At 44.2% G+C, this 19598-nt stretch overlaps 1 protein-coding gene and 1 pseudogene across 6 annotated transcripts in view; one reads left to right on the top strand and one right to left on the bottom strand.

Moving 5' to 3' along the window:
- FARS2 (phenylalanyl-tRNA synthetase 2, mitochondrial) overlaps nt 1–19598 on the top strand; it is a 511516-nt gene that overhangs the window by 482209 nt on the left and 9709 nt on the right. The gene's annotated exons all lie outside the window — the stretch shown is intronic.
- Nucleotides 16908–17741, bottom strand: LOC115296354 (annotated as a pseudogene).

The following is a 19598-nucleotide window of genomic DNA, read 5'->3' as shown; positions in this document are numbered from 1 at the left end:
TGTTTTTTTTAATAAGCATATTTTATTTTTTCCTGTTATCTGTGTAATCTTCTAAGTACTAACTTCAAGAAGAACTTTGCTGTGGAACACCTTTAGAAGAGTTGGAGACTTTTTCTTTTGTCCGTGCAAAGTTTCCCATCATTTTTTATCTGGAAGAATTTTTTTTTGTTTTTTTGGTTTTGTGGCTTGTTTGGTTGGTTGCTTGCTTTTTCTTAACCCTCACATTACCCTCATCCCCACCTCCCTTTCTGTACTCATCTCGTGCCTCTTGAGTGTCAGCAAAGAAAGGATACGTTCACGGTATTAAAAATAAGGCAGAGGAATCTGGTAATAGTATTCTAAACAGGTAAACTTTTTATCCCAAAGGGTTTCTTTAAGTAAAACAAAAAAAGTCATCCATACTGTTTGGAGGCATTGGGTATACATGGAAACAACCAGAAGTGCACAGCCCTGAGTGAAATGATGCTTTTGCCTAATGGCCAGTGAGTTGCTCAAGTGCATGGTGTTTTGTGTGGGGGCGGGACTGGGGCTGTGTGGAAGGATTATGGAGCAGGAGCAGGATCGACACATCCATTACCAATATCCTGCCTTGCAAGTTCTGTCTGGTTATTTGAGCTTTGAGGATTCTCCTGGCTATAACCCAGCCCTCTTGAGAACTTTGAGAAAAGTCCTTTAGGGATTCTAATATCTTATTAAGTGGTACCTCGCGTCCCCTTTTGAAACTTTAACTTTTCCCATCTCTAAAATTCCCTTGATTTTCACTCCTCAAACTGATCTTGTCCACCCAACAAGACTGAAATCCACAGCAACAGCCCCTGGTGTGGGGACTTTGACCACAAGCATCTGGGCAACATATGAGGCAAAGGTCATACATTACCTTTCTTACAGTGTCTGAGAGGCTACAGTGTTTGTATTGATTTACAGAAGCACTTAATCAATGCCCCGAGTTTTGTTGTCTCTTTGCAACTGTATAAAACAGCTTGAATATTAGAAAGTGAAAGCCATGCTCCCTAATAACCTAATGAAAGTTTAATGGTAAGCATTTGATCAGTAACAAGCTCTTGGCTTAGAACAAAACCATGTTTCTAATGCTGTTGTTAAAGGCTCTCACGTGCACTGAAAATGTTTTCATGTGAGAGTGGCTTCATAAGGGAGATCGTTGTGCGTAGATACCATGCTCTGGAGGAGTTGGAAGAGAGGACAGGTAGGGGCTTGGAAAGCATATTCACAGAAGCATGCTGAGTTTAGACTTTTTTTTTTTTTTGAGAGAGAGAGAGAGAGAGAGAGAGACAGAGACCAGGTGAGGTGGAGAGACGGGCAGAGGGAGAGACAGAGAGAAGCCTAAGCAGGCTCCATGCACTGCAGAGCTTGACACTGGGCTTGATCTGAAATCATTGGACACTCAACCAACTGAGCCACCCAGGCACCCCAGAAGCAATGCTGAGTTTAAAGTTAGCTGTTTCACTCTCTTTTGAGAAAGTAAAAAACAAATGTATTATATCAACAGGCATTTAATAAATGTCCTATTTACACAGCTACCACAATAATAGTTTCCATTCATTGAGGGCTAATTACATGCTAAGAGCATCTTATGCTTATGTAACACTGTGCATTTCTCCTCAACATCTTTCCACTCTTACAGATTAAATGGGAGCCCTAGTGTTTGGGACATTGACCCCCCTGCCCACCCCCAGCTCCAGGGCAGACCCCTAACTAATCTCTGGTAATGGTGGTTATTTCATTTCTTCCACCCAGTTCTAAGCTAGTCAGTGCATGGTATTTCCTCCATGACAAAGGTTGGCCTAGGAATGGGCCCTAACTCAACTGGGACCAGTGAGTTTTGAGGGGAAGATTGGAGACGTCTGAGGGCCTCAAGGAGCATTTCCTTGTGCTTGGGAGAGAACCTCAGGGAGGATGTTTTCCTGTGTGGATGACAAGCCTGGACCTTTTGGCACATGTCTGGAGGTGTAGCTGGCCTATGTAGAAGAGCAGAGCTGGGAAAATGGCCAAGAAATCAAAGCAAAGCCACTGCCATAGGACAGCCCTCTCACCTGCTCTACTCTTAACAAGACAAATTCGGTCCAAGGCATTTCTGCGTTCCTTGAACCTATTTGAATTGGGAACTCTGTTACCCACAGCCATCAGCATCCTGACTGAAACAGTATGTTGATGAATTACCCATTATAACAATTCTCTGAGATAGGAAATATGATGGGCTCTGGTTATGGATTAGGAAGGAGAGGCTTGGGGGCAGCTTCCTGAGGCCACACAGCTAGTAAGTAACAGAACTACAGTGTCTGATTCCTAAGCCTGCGTGCACCTGCCCACCAGTTTCCGCCCATTCCCATATCCTGACCAGCTTTTCATAAGGAAGGGGGCTGGGCAGAAGGAAGCTTTAGAACCCAAGTGAATAAAGAAAGTCCAGAGCACAGGGCAAGTGCTCAATGACCCTGCAATGTGCCTCAGAGCTCAGAGGCAGTCCTGTACTTTAAGCACAGAAAGTACCATGGGGCATAGCTCAGAAGCCTCTTGGCACGCAGCACATTAAACTGCTTTACCTTTTTATTGCCAAATACAACACATACGCAGAAAAGTGCAATAAACATAAATATATGATGTAATGAATAATCATAAAGAAAATATCCCCATCAAGGTCTATTTGGATTTGGCAATTAGGTTTTGGTGGCAAAGGAAATAGTTATGATCATCTCGGTCATTTTCCCCAGCCTAGTCACATCATTAACTTTATCCGTAGCATTTGACGCTCTTTAGGAAAAGAAATGGTGTTTATGCCATAGCCTCTAATGTTTATGCCAAAATTAACATCTAGAAATATACCCACAAAATGGTTTAATGGCTCCTAGAAAAGAGCCATTAAAAAAATAAAAGTGAGTTTCTGAATAAGGACGAGAGCAGCAATGAAGTTATTATTAGCCCTGTTCTACTTTCTGGCTCTTTGTAGTGCCAAATTCTCAGGGAAAAAGTGGCCTCTCAAGAGATTTCCTGGAAATCCAAAGTATGGAGTGGTTCCCAGGGCCACTGGGGAGAGGGGACAGCTGCCCCCTGTGGCCTCTGCCTTGGCTTCTTTCCCCCTGTGGGTGAGGAGCGTGTCCGGTTCGAGAGCCAGGCACACTCACACACTCATGGTGGACAGCCTTCAGTAGGCACACTTCATCATGTGTGCCTGTGGCTTAATGATCTTTTTATTTTCCAGCTGATATCCCGCAAAGATAAATACCAATTTCTGTTTGTGTGTATCCCTTGTAATTGATTCTTTATTAGCTCTTTTCAAAGACAGTAGAATAAAAAGGTCTGTTTGAAGAAAGTACAGAATGTTCACAGCTGCAAATGAAAGGATAAATAAAACAATGGGCTGTAACACCCACCTTTTATCCCTACGTGAGCCTTCTGTGACCCTGTGTGGTACATAGTCAGAGGAGGGCACCAAGAAAAGCTGACCAGTGGAAGGAACCCCAAAAGCCTGTGATGCAGAGACAAGCCCCCAACTACCATGCCCTATAATTACCAAATGGGTTAATCAGGACATTCATCTCCAATTCATATTTTCACCCTTACTTGGAGTCTACATTTAAAAAGACAAAAGATATCTTCCAGGCCTGAGAACTCCTTTCATTATTTTAATTACTAAAATAATCTATTTGACACCATACCATCCCAGGCAGCAAGCAGCTAATTATGTTTTTACACTGTGGAGACCAGCCCAAAGCTGGGCAGGCTTTGCTCTAGAAGCCAGAGCCTGCCCTTGTGAACCAAGATAGTGGTCTTTAGATGGTTCCTGGGAGAGGAAATGCACACACATACTCACACACACACACAGCTAGTCTTCCATTCCATCAGTATCCAGTTTTTGTGTTGACAGCAGCAGGTTCTGGTGTGCCTGCATACGCACTCTGAGTGTAATCCAGCGGGGGCTTTCTGGGCCCCGTGTCAGTGAGCTTCCACCACTCAGAGCCCCCCAGCCAAGCAAGATGGCAGAGAGCTCTGAGTTCTTTCTGACCCGAGTTCTTTGTAGACAGCACCTACTCAGCCTTGAGGCTTCTGTGATTAGTGGGCCTGCTTCTGGGCAGCACCCAGTTCTGGCTGGTGAGATGGGGGGGCTTGGTCAGGAGGAGTGTAGAGGGGGAAGGGGTGCACTTTCTTAGGACAGGGTCAGATCCTACTCATCCTTGTCCCCTCGGTGCCTGTGCCCACTCATATCACTTGATAGTCACCAGTGTCAGTATCTGTTGATACGTATTAAGCCCCTGATGTTTGCCAGGCTCAGAAACTGCAGCAGTGAACCAAATCGAAGAGAAAGCGCTGTCCATGCACAGTTTATGTTCTGTGGGGACAGATGATAAGAGAGTCACATACTGTTACTAAACATAGTGTTTAATGGATCATGACAAGTGCTATGGATAACAGGTAGGGAAGTGAGATAGATTCTGAGGCGAGTACGTGCCCCACGCTTGAGGACTAGATGATTTGGGGGCACCAACCAGGAGAAGCCATGGTGGTTAGAACAGCAAGCATGATGGGTGTTGCAGGAGATAAATTGGAAGTAACACTGGGGGCCTGGTCACGTGGGATCCTGTAGGGCACTGAAAGGGCATGGGCTTAAACTCTGAATGTAGTGAGAAGTTCTAGAAGGTTTTGGGGGCACGCAGGTGGCTCAGTCAGTTAAGCGTTTGACTTTGGCTCAGGTCATGATCTCACAATTCATGAGTTCCTGCCCCACTTTGGGCTCTGCTTCAGATCCTCTGTCTCCCTCTCTTTCTGCCCTCTCCCTTCAAAGATAAAGATTAACTCCCCACCAAAAGACGGAACTTTTAAAAATATGAAAAAAAAGGCTTTGAAGCAGAGAACCGTGGGGTGGGGAAGGGGACAAAATAGTTAAGGAGAGGGAGGGAGGCAAACCATAGGAGACTCCTAAATACTGAGAACAAACTGAGGGCTGGTGGGGGAGGGGGAGAGGGGAACAGGGGCCATGGGCGTGGAGGAGGGCACTTGGGATGAGCACTGGGTGTTACATGGAAACCAACTTGACAATACACTATGAAAGAAGAAAAAAGGCTTTGAGCAGAGGTGACATCGTGTGACTTAATGTTTTAACAGCATTATTTTGGCTGCTCTAAGGAGGCGAGGGGAGAGGCCAGGAGACCAGTTAGACTGTTGGAGTAATTCAGACATGGAGGGTGCGGATTTGGATGGTAGTGTGGGAGGGGTGAGAAGTGCTCATTTCTGGATATGCTTTGAAGTTACAGCCTGTAGAGTTTGCTTATGGATTATCATGGGGTATGAAAGTAACATACTGTCGTATCTGCCATATTCTTTTGGCCGCACAGCTAGTGTGGCGTATGGTATGACGTGAGAGGGAATTACATGGCGTGAATACAGGTGGCAGGGGTCATTGGAGACCATCCTACAGACTAGATACCACAGTGTGGGAAGGGCAGTGATGCTAGTGGCCACTGCATTGAGGCTCAGAGGAGTTAAGTCACTTGCCACAACCACACACATGCTCTTGAGAGTCAGACGACAGAAGTGGCTGACAGTCACCTATCAGCCTTCACTTTGTTGCTAAGTAACCTTTTTCTTATCGCTGAAATATATTGAGCTACTAGCCCATTAGCCTCTCTTTTTCAGTTATTGAGTTTAGAGATTGTTCTTAAAATCTATAGCTAAGCCTTCCATTGTCTCCAATTCCAAACTCATTCCCTTCTTTTCTGTTCTGTGCTTTATCTTGGACTGTTTCTTAAGATAAAGAGTTTATCTGAAGTGATTTTAAAACTGTCATTCAAAATCTGTCCCCCAACCCAGTTCCATCCCCACTTCAAGAAAACTCTCCCAATGTGGTTCCTCTCTCCCTTACCCCTCCTCCCCTCCACCCGGGCGTCTGTCTTCCCAGCCACCCAAATCCATGCCTCCCAGAACTTTGCTTTCTCCCCCAAATCTTTCCCATTGGCATTCTGGAGCCTCTTTTCTCAGAGCTGACCAAGGGAGAAAATGACACTTCCCATTTTGAGCAAAAGAGAAATACGTAATACGTCTCAGGGACTTATTTCTAGTGAAAAAGCAGTATGTTTAGTACAAAAGGGTGCTGCCAGATACACGCAGGAAACATAAAGAGAAAATAATCTTGAGAGCTTCAGGAATCACAGCCCTCGAGGCTAATGTGCTCTAAGAACTTGACCTTTTTCCTTACCAAGAATGGTGGGGAAGGATGTCAGCACCAGGCACCATAGCCACAGGCAAGAATCAGGGGTTAAGAGTAAAACTGAAAATAAAAAGAACCAGCCTTCATTATTAATGTATGCCAACTAAGTGTACTACATACAATATATCATTTTGTCTTAATAATATGACTGAGGCTCAGAGAGGTTCAACAACTTATGACAGGACACGTGACTCGTCACTGCTGGACCCTGGAACAGTAATGAAAAATAAGTTGGTTCAACTACTGTCTACCATTACTGAGTACTTTTCATTCGCCCATTCAGCAAATGCAAATTCAGTGCTGCTTATGAGCTTTTTGACTTGCATGTGGTTAGCCTGAAACAGTAACAGATTGTGTTTGTGGACATTTTGAGGAGGACCAATAAATGGCATTCCTCTTCCTCACTGAATTGAGATAGAATTAAGAAGTAGATACAGGAATCAGACAGGTGAAGATCAAAATACAGTTTTAATATTGGTATATGGTCAGGCTCCCAAAATTACCTTCCCTGAAATCCACTCCCTACCTCCGTGGATGGACAGATATCCACAAGTTGGGCTGGTGCAAAAGGCAGAGCCCTGTGCTGGCTGAGACCCTCAAGCCCCGCCCCCTTCCTTTCCTCCCCTTTAGACTAACCCCTCCCCTGAAGAAAGGGATTGCTTGTGAGGTACTCCGTGAAGAACCAGTGAGATTTGGTGACTTCCCCTACAGACCTAGCCCCACAGGTTTTGAGCACAGCACAAGGTGGACCCCAGCCCCTCAACCCTCTTGATCAGACAAGATTGCAGTGCGCTGGGAAATGAGTAGTAAGAGGGCATGGAGGCATTTAGATAGACACTTACAGGAAGCTTGGCTCTGATGGAGCGACAAGAAATAAAAGAGAACCAGAGGAGACCTCTTGGAAAGAGTTTCTTTAAGATGGACTTAGGCTTCTCTAAATACTGATGGGAGGGCAGGGAAGGCACAGAGAGAGGATGGCCGCAGATATAGGAGAGAGAAAGCATCCTTAGTAGACAAGGACCCCCAGAATTTGGAGACTGTAGAATGCACATCGCCAGGCTGGGGTTCAGCCTTCGGGAGGAGGCAAGACAGTAGAGAAGAGGAAAATAATGGTGTGAATGCTGGTGAGTGCAGGTCTGGTGGCAGGGAATTGAAGGGGTTTTTATGACTTCTTATTTCTGCCTGGGAAGGAAGGCACCATCATTTAAAAGACGACTTTAGGGGGCACCTGGGTAGCTCAGGAGGTTAAGCCACTGACTTCGGCTCAGGTCATGATCTCATGGTCTGAGTTTGAGCCCTGTGTCAGGCTCTGTGCTGACAGCTCAGATTTGGATTCTGTATTTCCCTCTCTGCCCCTCTCCCCCCTCAAAATAATAAATAAACATTAAGCATTGTTAAATTAAGAAATAAAAGATGACTATTCAAGGGTTCTTTCAACTTTCCAACTGATCCTTAAACATCTCTCTTGGTGAACCCATTTTTATAGGATTTCAAAGTCTTCACCATGTTAGGTATTGCCTTACTAGATACCCTATTAACTCAACCTAGAACTTTTTCCTTTCTATTTCACGCTGAGGAAACTTCATAAACATAGTAAGTTAGATTCTGAGAGGCTAGGCTGGAATTTTAATACCTCTGCAATGTTGCTTCTAGAGGTAGAACGTGTATTCTGGGTAAAAACTCACTGTCTTATAAATGATGTTTGGAACATAACTCTCCGTAAGGGGTCCCATCCACCCCCCCTTTAGTGATTTTAACTCTTTGGGGAAATTATAGAACAAGTCGAGCCTTCTGGGTGTGTCAGTGGAGGGAGGAAAGCCAGGAGTAGCCAGTGAAGTGACTTACGCCAAAGACTTTCAGCTTCGAGTTTATCAGGCAAATGGCATCTTGCAGCCCAAGGATCAGGTGCTGCTGTCCTGGACACTTGATAATAAAAATGCAGCAGTTCCCAGCATGCAACTGACAACTTTTTCCTATTGAGCCAAGCAAGCTAAAGAGTGATCCATTATGTGAACTGCCTTCAGTTCTGTCTTCACCAGCATTCATTCCAGTGAGAAATCTTTTAAAAGGAAGTCAGTAAATCTAATTCCAATCATGGATCCTTCCAAAGCTTCTAAAGTAGAACATCTCCCCTCATGCCAGCTCCAAATTACAAAGCAGATGAGTAAATGCTCCTCCCCGGCCTGTTTCTGGCTTGAGGGGTGAGCCGGGTGGAAGCCTGAGGTGGCGTGCAGTGCCTCCCACCCTGGCTGCACTCAGGAAGGGTCACATCCGAGGACCTCCCCCCCCCGTTACCCACCCCCTTGTTCGATGGCCCCACCCAGGCACCTTAGTGCACACTATGCACAAAGTGACTGTGCATTTGCGCTAAGCCATTAGTAGCACAAAAGAGAAATCTCTTTGAATTTCTTCCATTTAAAAATGACTTCTCCCAACCCCAGGTTGTGCCACAGTGCCCTAGCAAACGTTTCTTTTCCAAGGCATAATGGTAAATTTCTCTCACTTAGCACCCTATCAATTCTGGAAGATAAAAAAGTCCTTCCACCAGCTCTGCCCAGTCAGTGGTGGTTTTGTGAAGGGCCAGGCTCATTTCAGCTCTCTTTTGTGATGTGCAAGGATCCCCAGAAAGGAAAGATCGGTGATTTATATGAAATACTTGAGCTGCTTCTCGCTACCCTCCTTCTCCAAGAAGATGTCATAACCAGTCCATCAGGGCTCTGGGCTCTGTGTGTTTCTCTCCCCTGTCCCCACCAGAAATCTGTGTTGAGTTAGAGCTAAATCATGGGACACATTTAATTAAAAGACAAATGGCAAAACAAGGTTGTGGTGGAGGCTTTCTAATTGTGGCCTGTTAGATTTTAATTACGCGTTGTAAATTGTGAAAGCCAATCCCTTGCGTCTTCGCGCACTCCTGTTCTTTTTAATCACAAAAAAAATTTTCTCAGCTGCTGACAGGATGGACCTCATCAACTGTGCAGAGCAACTTGATCTTACCTGATGGTGACTCAGCAACTTGCCGAATCCAATTAGCAGTTTGGTAGCTACTTACTCAGAAGAACCATAGTAAACCCTGGCTTCAGACACCAAAAACCGCCGGATCTCCCAGCCAACTATCTGCTTGTTTGCACGCAACAGTTTTCATGGCCAGGGTGCAGTAGGACAGGTGCTGGGTGCCGCAGTGAACTAGAAATGTGCTTGCTCCTGGGTCCCAGCTTTCCGTCCATCCTGATCTGTGATGGATAGATTCCTAAGCACTTAGAGACCCCGAGTGCAGGGGCCAGAGATCCTAGTGACCATCCAGTCCACACGAAGGAACTGAGGTCCATTAGCTGTTTGTTCAGGATTACCTGGGTGTTCAGTGGAAAGACTAACAGCACAGGAACCCAGATTTCCTGACACCCCACATGTTGCTGTTTCCCCGTGCCCCCACTTCTCTCACCCAGAAAAGGGGGCAGTGGGGTGCCCTGGAGAGGCCCCCGCAGACTCTGCCCCATCTAGCAGAGCAGGGGAGGTGGGCAAGTCACACAACCCCTCTCTCAGTGTCCTTATTGTTACCACAGGAGTAATGCTGTGTAAGAGAGTTTTGAGAAGTATGTAAGATAGTATACTCATATTAGAAACGTATAGTATATTATATTATAAAAGTACTTGGCACTTTTAAAATAAAGGTACCCAACACAAAGTAGCAACTCAGTGCCCAGAAGTCCCTTGGCTCTGGATCTAGGGGCACTGAGACAGAGGGCGGGAAAGAGAGAAGGGCAGGGAGAGTACACGTGTTGCAGGGAAACATTACGAACCAAAGTCACTTGTGCAAACACTGAAACAAGCAGGTGCCGGAGAGGTTTCTGCTTTGCACATGGGTTTATTTGGTGGGTAACAAGGAGAAAGGGTGCCCCTCTGGCAGGTTCACCTGAAGGCCCAGGGTTAGCCTTCTGGCTCCATTCCAGCCGCAGTTTTCTGCTCAGTATCCGCCAACAAGACAGTAGATCCCTCTATAGCACTTGTCCTTGAACTCGTGTCTGTTTGCTCTTTTTCTCATTGGAGTAGAGACTAAGGTAAATGGGCGTCTTTTATGAACTGCAGAAATGATTGGCCACGGCACAGAGCTGTCAGTAATCCAGACCCTTCTTTTGCCTCCCCCTTTCCCCATTAACATGCACACAGATTTCTTAGCTTTGTCCTGTCTGTTGAAAAGAGAGCAGCAAATCTGTCTTTTCTCTTCTCTATTTTGATTTTTCCTGTGCCCAGAGGTAACTGCAAAGTGGTTTTAAAAAATAAAACCAACCAGCATATATCTTCCAAATCAAGTGCAGCCAACACAGTGTTTCAGAGAGACTTGCCAGTCACTTCCCCACAGTGTTAGTTCAGCCAGCATCATGGCGATGTTAACAGAGGACCTGCTTCGATGCCATGTAATCAGAGGTGCTCCAAGGCCAGGAATAGCGTGGCGGTGAGTGTATAGTACTTAGCACCTGGCACCCAATACATTTCTGTTGATATTAATGCTCTTTATTTTTTCTCTTTTCCAGTAAATCTGGGGACACACCACTTTTTTTGCTAATCTAAATAAATGTATGTACTGTTCGTTAAACAAGCCAATTAGCAAATGTTATGTTGCTAATACTAATGATAATCCCTACCAGCTCTTATTAAGTATTCTGTGTCAGGCACTATGTTCAGATCTTTATACATATATCTATACAGCGTGTTCTTAGCCCCATTTAAAGACTTTAATTAGGCTTACAGAGATTGAGCAACTTTCTTGAAAGAGATCCCACCAAGCGTGTGCTGAAGGCAGGGGTGTGTGACCAGAGCAGGGAGTTTCCACAAGTAGTCAGTTTCTGGAGGAAGCCGGGGACTGACGGTCAGACCAGAGCAGGAGCTTGGCTTTCCCGAGCTGCCTACTCCAACTCAGAGCAATTCTGGGAATACCGTCTAAGAGGGGGACTATCCCTGAAAACTGGGACATCTCAAACCTAGCTTTCACCTGGTTGTGATCTAAGCCATCATACTACTGTTGCTGGCTTCTCACATCCACTTTCTTTTGGAATTCAGTTTCCTTCCTAAAATATACTTTCCTAGGTCATTCACTGAAGGTGTTGAGCAGTAAACCTTCTCATTTTGTCCCACTTTGAGAATGTTTTTTTTCTTTTCTTTTTATTTTTTTTTAATATTTTATTGTCAAATTGTTTTCCATACAACACCCAGTGCTCTTCCCCTGAAGTGCCCTCCACCATCACCACCACCTCTCTTCCCCCCTCCCCCCTCCCCCCAACCCTCAGTTCATTCTCAGCATTCAATAGTCTCTCAAGTTCTGCATCCCTCTCTCTCCCCAACTCTCTCTCCCTCCTCCGCTCCCCCTGGTTCTCCATTAGGTCTCTCTTGTTTTCCTGCTAGACCTATGAGTGCAAACAGATGGTTTCTGTCCTTCTCTGCCTGGCTTACTTCACTCAGCATGACACCCTCAAGGTCCATCCACTTTCCTACCAAGGGCCATATGTCATTCCCTCTCATTGCCATGTAGTACTCCATCGTGAATATATACCACATCTTCTTGATCCATTCGTCAGGTGATGGACATTTATTTTGCCATTATTCTAGAATAACAGCTTAGCTGAGTACAATTGATCTAAGTTGACATTTTGTTGGTATGCTTCCATTACCTCCTGACCTCTTTGTAGCTATTGAAAAGTCACCTGTTTCTTTCATTGTTCCTTTGTAAATTCTGTATTTTTCCTCTCTAGTTGTCTTCAAGGTCATCTCCTTATCTTGGGCGTTCTGCAGTTTCATTACAGTGTGCCTGGTACAAGACTTTTTTCTTGTATCCCATCCAGAATTTACTGTGCTTCCAGAGTCTGTGGATTTCATCAATTCTGGAAGCCTCTTGCTGTTATCTTTTCAGACACTGCCTCTCCTTATTCTCTCTATATTCTTCTGGCACTTATATTCTATCCTATGTTTCTTACCCTCTCTCCTGTCTTCCATTTCTGTACTTCTTTCTCTCTACTGCATTCTAAAGAGCTCCTCAGATCCGTCTTCCAGGTTATGAATTCTTCATTCATCTGTGTCTAATCTATTATTTTAACCTTTCCACCCATTTTTGAATTATAACTATGTTTTTATTTCTCTAAATTTTTATGTAGGTCTATTTCAGACCAGCTGTTCTCTTTTCATAATGTTCTTTCATATGGTTCTTTTATGTCTGTAAGTATTTGGAACATTTTTAAATGTTTGAATCCATTTTTAAACATTTTAAACATTTTTAGGCTATTGTTCTGAAATTCATGGGAGTACTGATCCTTCTGTGTTTTTTATCTAATGACTCAGGCATATAATAGGTTATTTACTAATGTGTTCTATAATTTTTGACTATGATGTTATGTCCACTGGAGCTTTTCCTGAAGTGATCCCATGTAGCTAACGTTCTTTCCAGAGCTGTTCTCATTTTCTTCTGCCAGGCATCCTGGGGTTAGCACCATTCCAGGACCAATTTTACGTTGACTTCTCAGCTTGAAGATCTGAGGCACTGTGGATCCAAAAGCCTCTTGTGACACAGACCTGGGATTTTGATTCTCAGGGTAGACTCCTTTGCATTGTTCTTAGAATCTAGGCAGGGACAAGATTCCTTTGCCCTTCTTTGGGCCAAGGCCATAGTTTTTCTTAGTCTACTGTTTTATTGAGGATGCAGCCCTTTAAGGTACCAGCTTTGTGCAGGAATCCAATTGTTTATACAGTTCCAACTTCTTGCTTCATGTGGACCAAAGACTTCATCTCTATTCCCAGGTGGACATCAAAACATAAACTCTGGGTTACAATAGCTGATATTTCATCCTACTCTAGGCAGCTGAAGCATTCAGTAGATTTTCCCTTGCTTTCTTTTTATTTAGCTATTTGCTTTTTTTTAAGCCAGTGTTCTTACATGTTATTCAACACATCTGGGAATATATAGCACAAGGATCTGTATATTGTTCTGTCATCATTCTGGAACTTTCCTCACTCACTGCTATCTTATACTGAGCTAATTGTCATACGTGGAAGCGACAGACATACTCTTTGGTCACCTGTTTCAGCAATCTGTTCAAAGCACACACTGCCCAACTCTGCACACTCATTCCTTTGCCTGGCAAAAAAAAAAAAAAAAAAAAAAAAATCAGCATGAAGTAAGGGAACCTAAAGATGTTGGGCCATACCAGTTGTTTCTCCAAGGTGTAACAGTGTGTCACATTGCCCCATGAGCCCACAAATTGAGGTGTCCTGGTACTTTGCCTTTGAAACTAACCCACAGGCACTCTTATCAAATCTTGCCTAATTATTTATAATGGACAGAATTCAACTTCAGAAGATTGGGTTTCTCTCCAGTATATCAGAAATATAAGCTTGATATCATTTTTTGGAAGTAAGAAAATACTTGTTTTCACTGAGTTTGAAAATGGACAACTGTCATATTTTGAAATGCTTTATTGCCTCTGACTCTTACTTTATTAGTACTTTCTTCCAAGTTGCTCAAAGTGTTTGCTCACCTGACTTCAGTTTTTTCCTATCTGAGGGACTCGTCAGGAGCAAATAGCATTGCTTCTGTTTTATTGAGACCTAGAGAGGTCAATGGATTTATCCAAGTGGCAAAGACATCTAGACCACCAAAAAAGCTGTGTTGAACTGACCCACCTCCCTTGCCTGAAGCAAAATTGTTTTTTCAAGGAAGTACATTTTAGGGCTATTCCCTCAAGTTTCATCAAGGAAACAGCCTTATGAAACTCAGCTACTGGCTTGAAATAGTGATATGTTTGAGACACTAGGATTAAAAGCATAGATTTGGAAGCCTTTGGACACCCAAATTATAATCCTGTGTCTGTTACCTACTGTTTGAGTGACCTGGGCAAGTCACTTGTAATGTCTCTGAGCTATAGTTTTCTCATCTGCAATGTAGGGGAAATAATTCCCATTATTGTAGGACTGGATAAGAATTAAATGAGGTAACGCATGTAAGCCTACTTAGTGACCCAGGAATCATAGTCATTCTTAATCTGAAGTTCCCTGTGTGGAGCCCCACCTGAGAAATTTCTTTTAGAATATTATATTGGGGCAAATTTTGCTTCCTTAAAGAATTGTGGTCTTTTCTCCTCTCAGACAGTACCATGAAATTGAAAAGGCTTTCTTTTCATTTTCTTGGCATCTAAAAGCAAGTATATTGTCTCTACGAGTTCAACTCACAGCCTGCAGGTCTGGGTTCTGTGTTCTCTAGGTTTGACTGTGTCTTCAGTCTCATACTCTCCCTTATTCTGGCTTTGTTTGTTTTTATTGTTCCCCTCCATATTTTCTGTTAATGGTGAGGATAAAGTGAATCATTGCAGTGCCTAGCACTGAGTACATAATAGATCATTCTTCCTTTTCAAATATGTTTTCTTTTTTCTTCCATCCTTTCTTTCTTTATACCTCTTACATTTTCTCTGCTAAGGAATATTTGCTAATGGATTTCTTTTTTCCTGTTTTGTGACAGAATCCTAGTCCTAGTTCTGAAAGCATTCTGTACTTTAATTGGTTACTGTGATATCCCTGTTTAAAAGCCATTAATGGTGACATTAACAGTCTGAACAGAGTGTGCCTAGGACAAAAAGATGAGCAGACCTGACTGAAAAGGAAGCAAGTCCCCACATATTCTAGCGGTGGCCCTCACTAAGTCCCTTCATCTCCCTGGGCCCGTTACTGGCTCTGCAGAAGGAGGTGACAGTGTTCGCCAGTCAGGATTACCGCGTGTGGATCTCCCCCAGTAAGATCGTGTAGGTCCAAGGCTCCGGAAGCTGCATCACTTTATAATTGTTAATTCTTCTCACTGTTGCTACTATGGTTAGTAACAAAGTATCTTCAATTTGACAAAGACTATGTGATGGCAAAGCCCAGAGCTTTCTTTAATTTTATCAGTATGTGGAATTTAAGCACTGTTTTCATATAGGTGTTGCAGGTTTCTGTCAGTGTGGTTTCCTCATGTTGGCTTCTCAGGGGGATAGATAGTCTGGGAGAGTCATGTCCTTCTCTAGACGGTAAAATAGATCCGTGAGGAGCAGCCGTGGCCGTGGTGGGCTGTAAAGCCGTGCACCTAGCATCCCAGCAGCTCGACTTCAAGTAACACTCTACCCGCCGAGCGGTCTGTGTTAAAGGCTGTATAATGCTGTTTTGTTTTCAAAAGTGGCTTGGAACTCTTTTTTTTTTTTTTTTAAGAATTTTCATAGGACCAACAATAAGCCAGATCAGAAAATGTAGCTATATGTTCACTATCTTGTTTACTATATGGCTGTGCTTCCTTTTAGCATTTGTGAAATATTATTCAATTAGATGACCATTTCTCCCCAATTTTCACACTAAATGTTGCTTAGCCATTTGCAAAGCTGAAATCTCCCTTTTATTATGATGTATTTAAATAGTCATTTGTTTACAAAGCCCTTTAAAAACCTACTAACAATGTATAACACTGCAAGACAGTTGTAATCCCTTCTGTAAAATAGGGAAACTGAGGCTCAGCATCATTAAAGGACTTAAGTCACTTGTCTTAGCGATAAGCTCTCGGATAAGAACCCAGGTTTCTAACTTTTGCAGTCTGTCTGCTCTCTGCTGTATCTTCCTGGATTTATGCTCCATGAAAGGAAGGATTTCTCTTTATTTAGAAGAATGCATTCCCCCAAATGAGCTCCAATTATATTTTAAGCAAATTTCACTGGGATTTGTAAATTTTGAGATGAATTCAGGCAAACCATTTACTGCATCTCTGAGCTTTGCTTCTATTATAGAATCTGGGGTGGGTTTTTTTTTAAGTTTATTTATTTTTGAGTGAGAGAGAGGGAGTGGAGGAGGGGCAGGGAGAGAGAGAAGCCCAGGCAGGCTCTGTACCCTCAGTGCAGAGCCGGATGCTGGGCTCTCTCAAAAACCATGAGATTATGACCTGAGCTGAAGTCAGACACTGAGCCAACTGAGCCACTCAGGTGCCCCTGGGGTGGTTTTTACATTGCCTTCCTTGGAGCTTTGGGGATTCTGGAGGAGGCTGCTGTGGGCAGGAGGCCCAGTGCATGGGATCCGCAAGCCCACTTTAACTAAAGCAGCTTTGCTCTGAGCCGTGCTCTATGTACCGTGTAATTGAGGTAACAAAACTGAACGGAGTCATACGGCAGAGAGATTGGGGTTCTGTTGCTTAAGAAAAAAGGCCTGAACTGTGGGGCTCTCAGATGCTGCTGTTCATAGTAACCTGGACTGAGCCCATGTAGGCGTCACCTGCATGACGTGCAGATTTGTTTTCTCCGTGTTATAAACATGAAACCTGAGACCCAGAGAAGGTAAGAAATCTGACCGAGATCATGGCTCAGAGGAGGAGCGATTACGATCTGAACTCAGATCACAGAGCCTGTATACATGGCGTCCCCTTTCCCAGGAATTCCTCCAATCTCCACCCCTTCACCTTTGTTCTCCTAGTCAGTTCCCACCCTCCGTGGGGTCTCAGCGGACGAACACTTGCACTGGAACCTTCTCGGACCCGCCCGTCTAAGCTAATTGCCCGTTTAGGTAGCCTCATGTACCTCTTCTTCAAACCCAGTAGTGTAGTTGCAATTTACATTTCTTTGTAATTCTTTTTTTTTTTTTTTTTTTTTTTTTTTTTTTTTTTTTTTTTTTTTTTTTTTTTTTTTTTTTTTTTTTTGGTGGGGGGAACCATATGCCTTTATTTGGAGGAATGGTACAAATGAAGGAAGTTAAGTAGATGTTTTGGTACAACTTACAGAAAAGGGAAAGGTGACCCCAAACATGCGTGCACTGCCTTGGTGACCGGGGAAGCCTCCCATGTGGCCGTGGGGGAGACAGCCTAAGGCTTAACTCTCTTGATCACGTTTCCCAAGGCGTGCTTGGCAAGGAGGTACTCTGCCCTGCCGGATTCGGGAGCCCCCATACCGCGCAGGTTGCTTACGCAGTCACCCAGTTCCTTGATGGCTTTCACCTGCTCATTCGGGTAGTGCGTCTCAATGAAGTCACGTAAGTGGGGGTCGTTTTTGTCAGTGGCCCGTTTGCGCAGTTCCAGTAGCGACTGATTCACACTCTTCCAAGTGTAACGCACACTCCATCGCATTCAGCCGTTCTCCCCATCGTCGCGGTCCAGTTTCTTGAAGATCCGGCCCCCTCATTGGTTCTGCAGCTCCATCAGCTTCTCGGCACGTTCCCTCCCCTCATGAGATTGGTGACGAAAATATTTGTCAAAGTCCTTCAAAGCCGCGTCATCACGGTCGAAATAGTAAGACATGGACAGGTGGACGTAGGAGGCGTGGAGCTCCAGGTCGATCTGGCGGTTGATGGCGGCCTCGGAGTCCTGGGGGTAGGTCCGGGGCACCTGCGAGGGAACGCGGCTTGGGGCGGCTGAGGCGGGGGGCAGAGGGCCGAGGTGGGAGGGAGGAACCGGCGGCCGTGGCAATGGGGGTGGTCGAGCGCCGGTTCGTCCAAACACTGTTGAAGCAGAAAACTGCGGCGACTCTCGGCAAAGACTGCCTGTCATTCTTTGGAATGCTTATATCTTATGCTAGACTGGGAGCTTCATGAGGTCAGGTTTGTTTTGGGGTTTTTTGGGGGGTTTTTGTTCCACTATTTGGTCCTCAATACTTGGTAGAATACATGATATATATTGGATATTCACTTCATCTGTTGAATGAATAAGTGGATGGATGGGTGGGTGGATGGATGGGTAGGCAGATGCATAGACAGACATTTAACCTCAGAGACCTTAATGTTAAACATTACATGTGCTGCCTCTAACTCTGACTATCAGTAATTCTGGGAGTCCCCCACTAGGGCTGTTCCTGGAGCAGAACTGAGGACCAATGAGGGGAAACATAGAAAGCGCTTGTCAGTTCATTGTAAAGGGGAGCTTGCTCTCAGCCTGTGCTGGAGAAGCCTGTAATGGTCTGAAGTGCTCTAACATAAGGCTTTGTATAAGCTCAAGCCTGGGCCAGAAAATCTTTAAGGCCCCGTATCTTGGATCCTATGATTCCATAAAACATGTTGCTTGTATAGTGAGTCCTTAATCAAGATATCACTGCTGTATTCCAGCCTAGAATACTATGAATAGTGGGAGCTCATCCTGCCAACCAAGTCCCTATTTTGTCATTCTCTCCCTCAGTCTCCCACTCGCTATTTGTCAAGAGATGGTACTATTAATTAGACAGAGAGAGTCCCTCCTAAAAAACATTTGCAAAATAACCATAAGTCATTTGAAATGTATATAAATTTCTCTTTCCTAATACTTCCTTCATAATTACCTAGACAGTCTTCTTAAAACAATCAGCACATTTCATCCATTACTCACTAAAGAAATATAAGCTATACAACATAACACTTCGGGTAATTCTACTCATAATAATGGGATTGAGGATAGATCTAGAGCATACTCCTTGGTTGGGTGGCTATTAATATCCGATCACCTGGGGCACCTGGGTGACTCAGTCAGCTGAGTGTCCAACTCTTGGTTTCAGCTCAGGCTGCCATCCCAGAGTCGTGGGATTGAGCCCTGTGTTGGGCTCTGCACTGAGCCTGCTTAAGATTCACTCTTTCTCTTTCTCTCTCTCTCTCTACCCTCCCCCGCCTTCCCCCACCTCTCCCCTGTTCACACTATGTCTCCCTTTAAAAAAAATTACCAGATTGGTGTCATAATACACCATAATATCTGAGTAATCCTCTGTTGTTTAAGAGGAGTGAAATCTGAAGTTCACTGAGGACCAGACTCTAGATGGATAAAACTGCCCAGAGCAGTTGTTTGGTTGGTTGATTGCTTAATGATGGATTTTCGCTTGAGGCTTCTTGGTCAGGAACATAAGACCCTCTTCTATAATCTCCACCCACCCTGCAACCTCCTCCCCTACCAGTTCTGTACTGTCTACACCCAGACCAGCCACTCTGAATACTAACCTCTCCTCAACCTGTCCATGTACGTTCATGATTCTGTCTGTGCCTTTGCAGAAATGACCCTTCCCTCTTACAGGGTCAATCACTTCCTGTACATGCTGTGACCAAAGCTGGCTTCCTGCTGTGGTTGTATACAGCCCTCTCCTGGCAAGCAGATCGTGCATCCTCTGGATAGTTCTTCACTGGACTGTTTATACCTGTAACATATACTCACCAACTCAGTGTTGAAATGGAAGAGGAAAAAGATACCCAGAATGACCCTCGGCCGGTCCTTGGGTCATTTTGCCAGCTAGATGCACCCCTTGGCCTTCACCTGCAAAACTCCTGATCCTACTTTAAGATCTAAATATAATCTTATCTCCCCTGCTGATCTTTCTCACTGCTAAGTTATTTACAATCTATATCATTTATTTAACATTTAGTGTGAATTGCTTTGGTATCCTTTCATGTATAA

The sequence above is a fragment of the Suricata suricatta genome, chromosome 7 (assembly GCF_006229205.1).
Source record: "Suricata suricatta isolate VVHF042 chromosome 7, meerkat_22Aug2017_6uvM2_HiC, whole genome shotgun sequence".
In the NCBI taxonomy this organism is placed as follows: domain Eukaryota; kingdom Metazoa; phylum Chordata; class Mammalia; order Carnivora; family Herpestidae; genus Suricata; species Suricata suricatta.
This window is presented reverse-complemented; position numbering and strand designations above follow the sequence as displayed.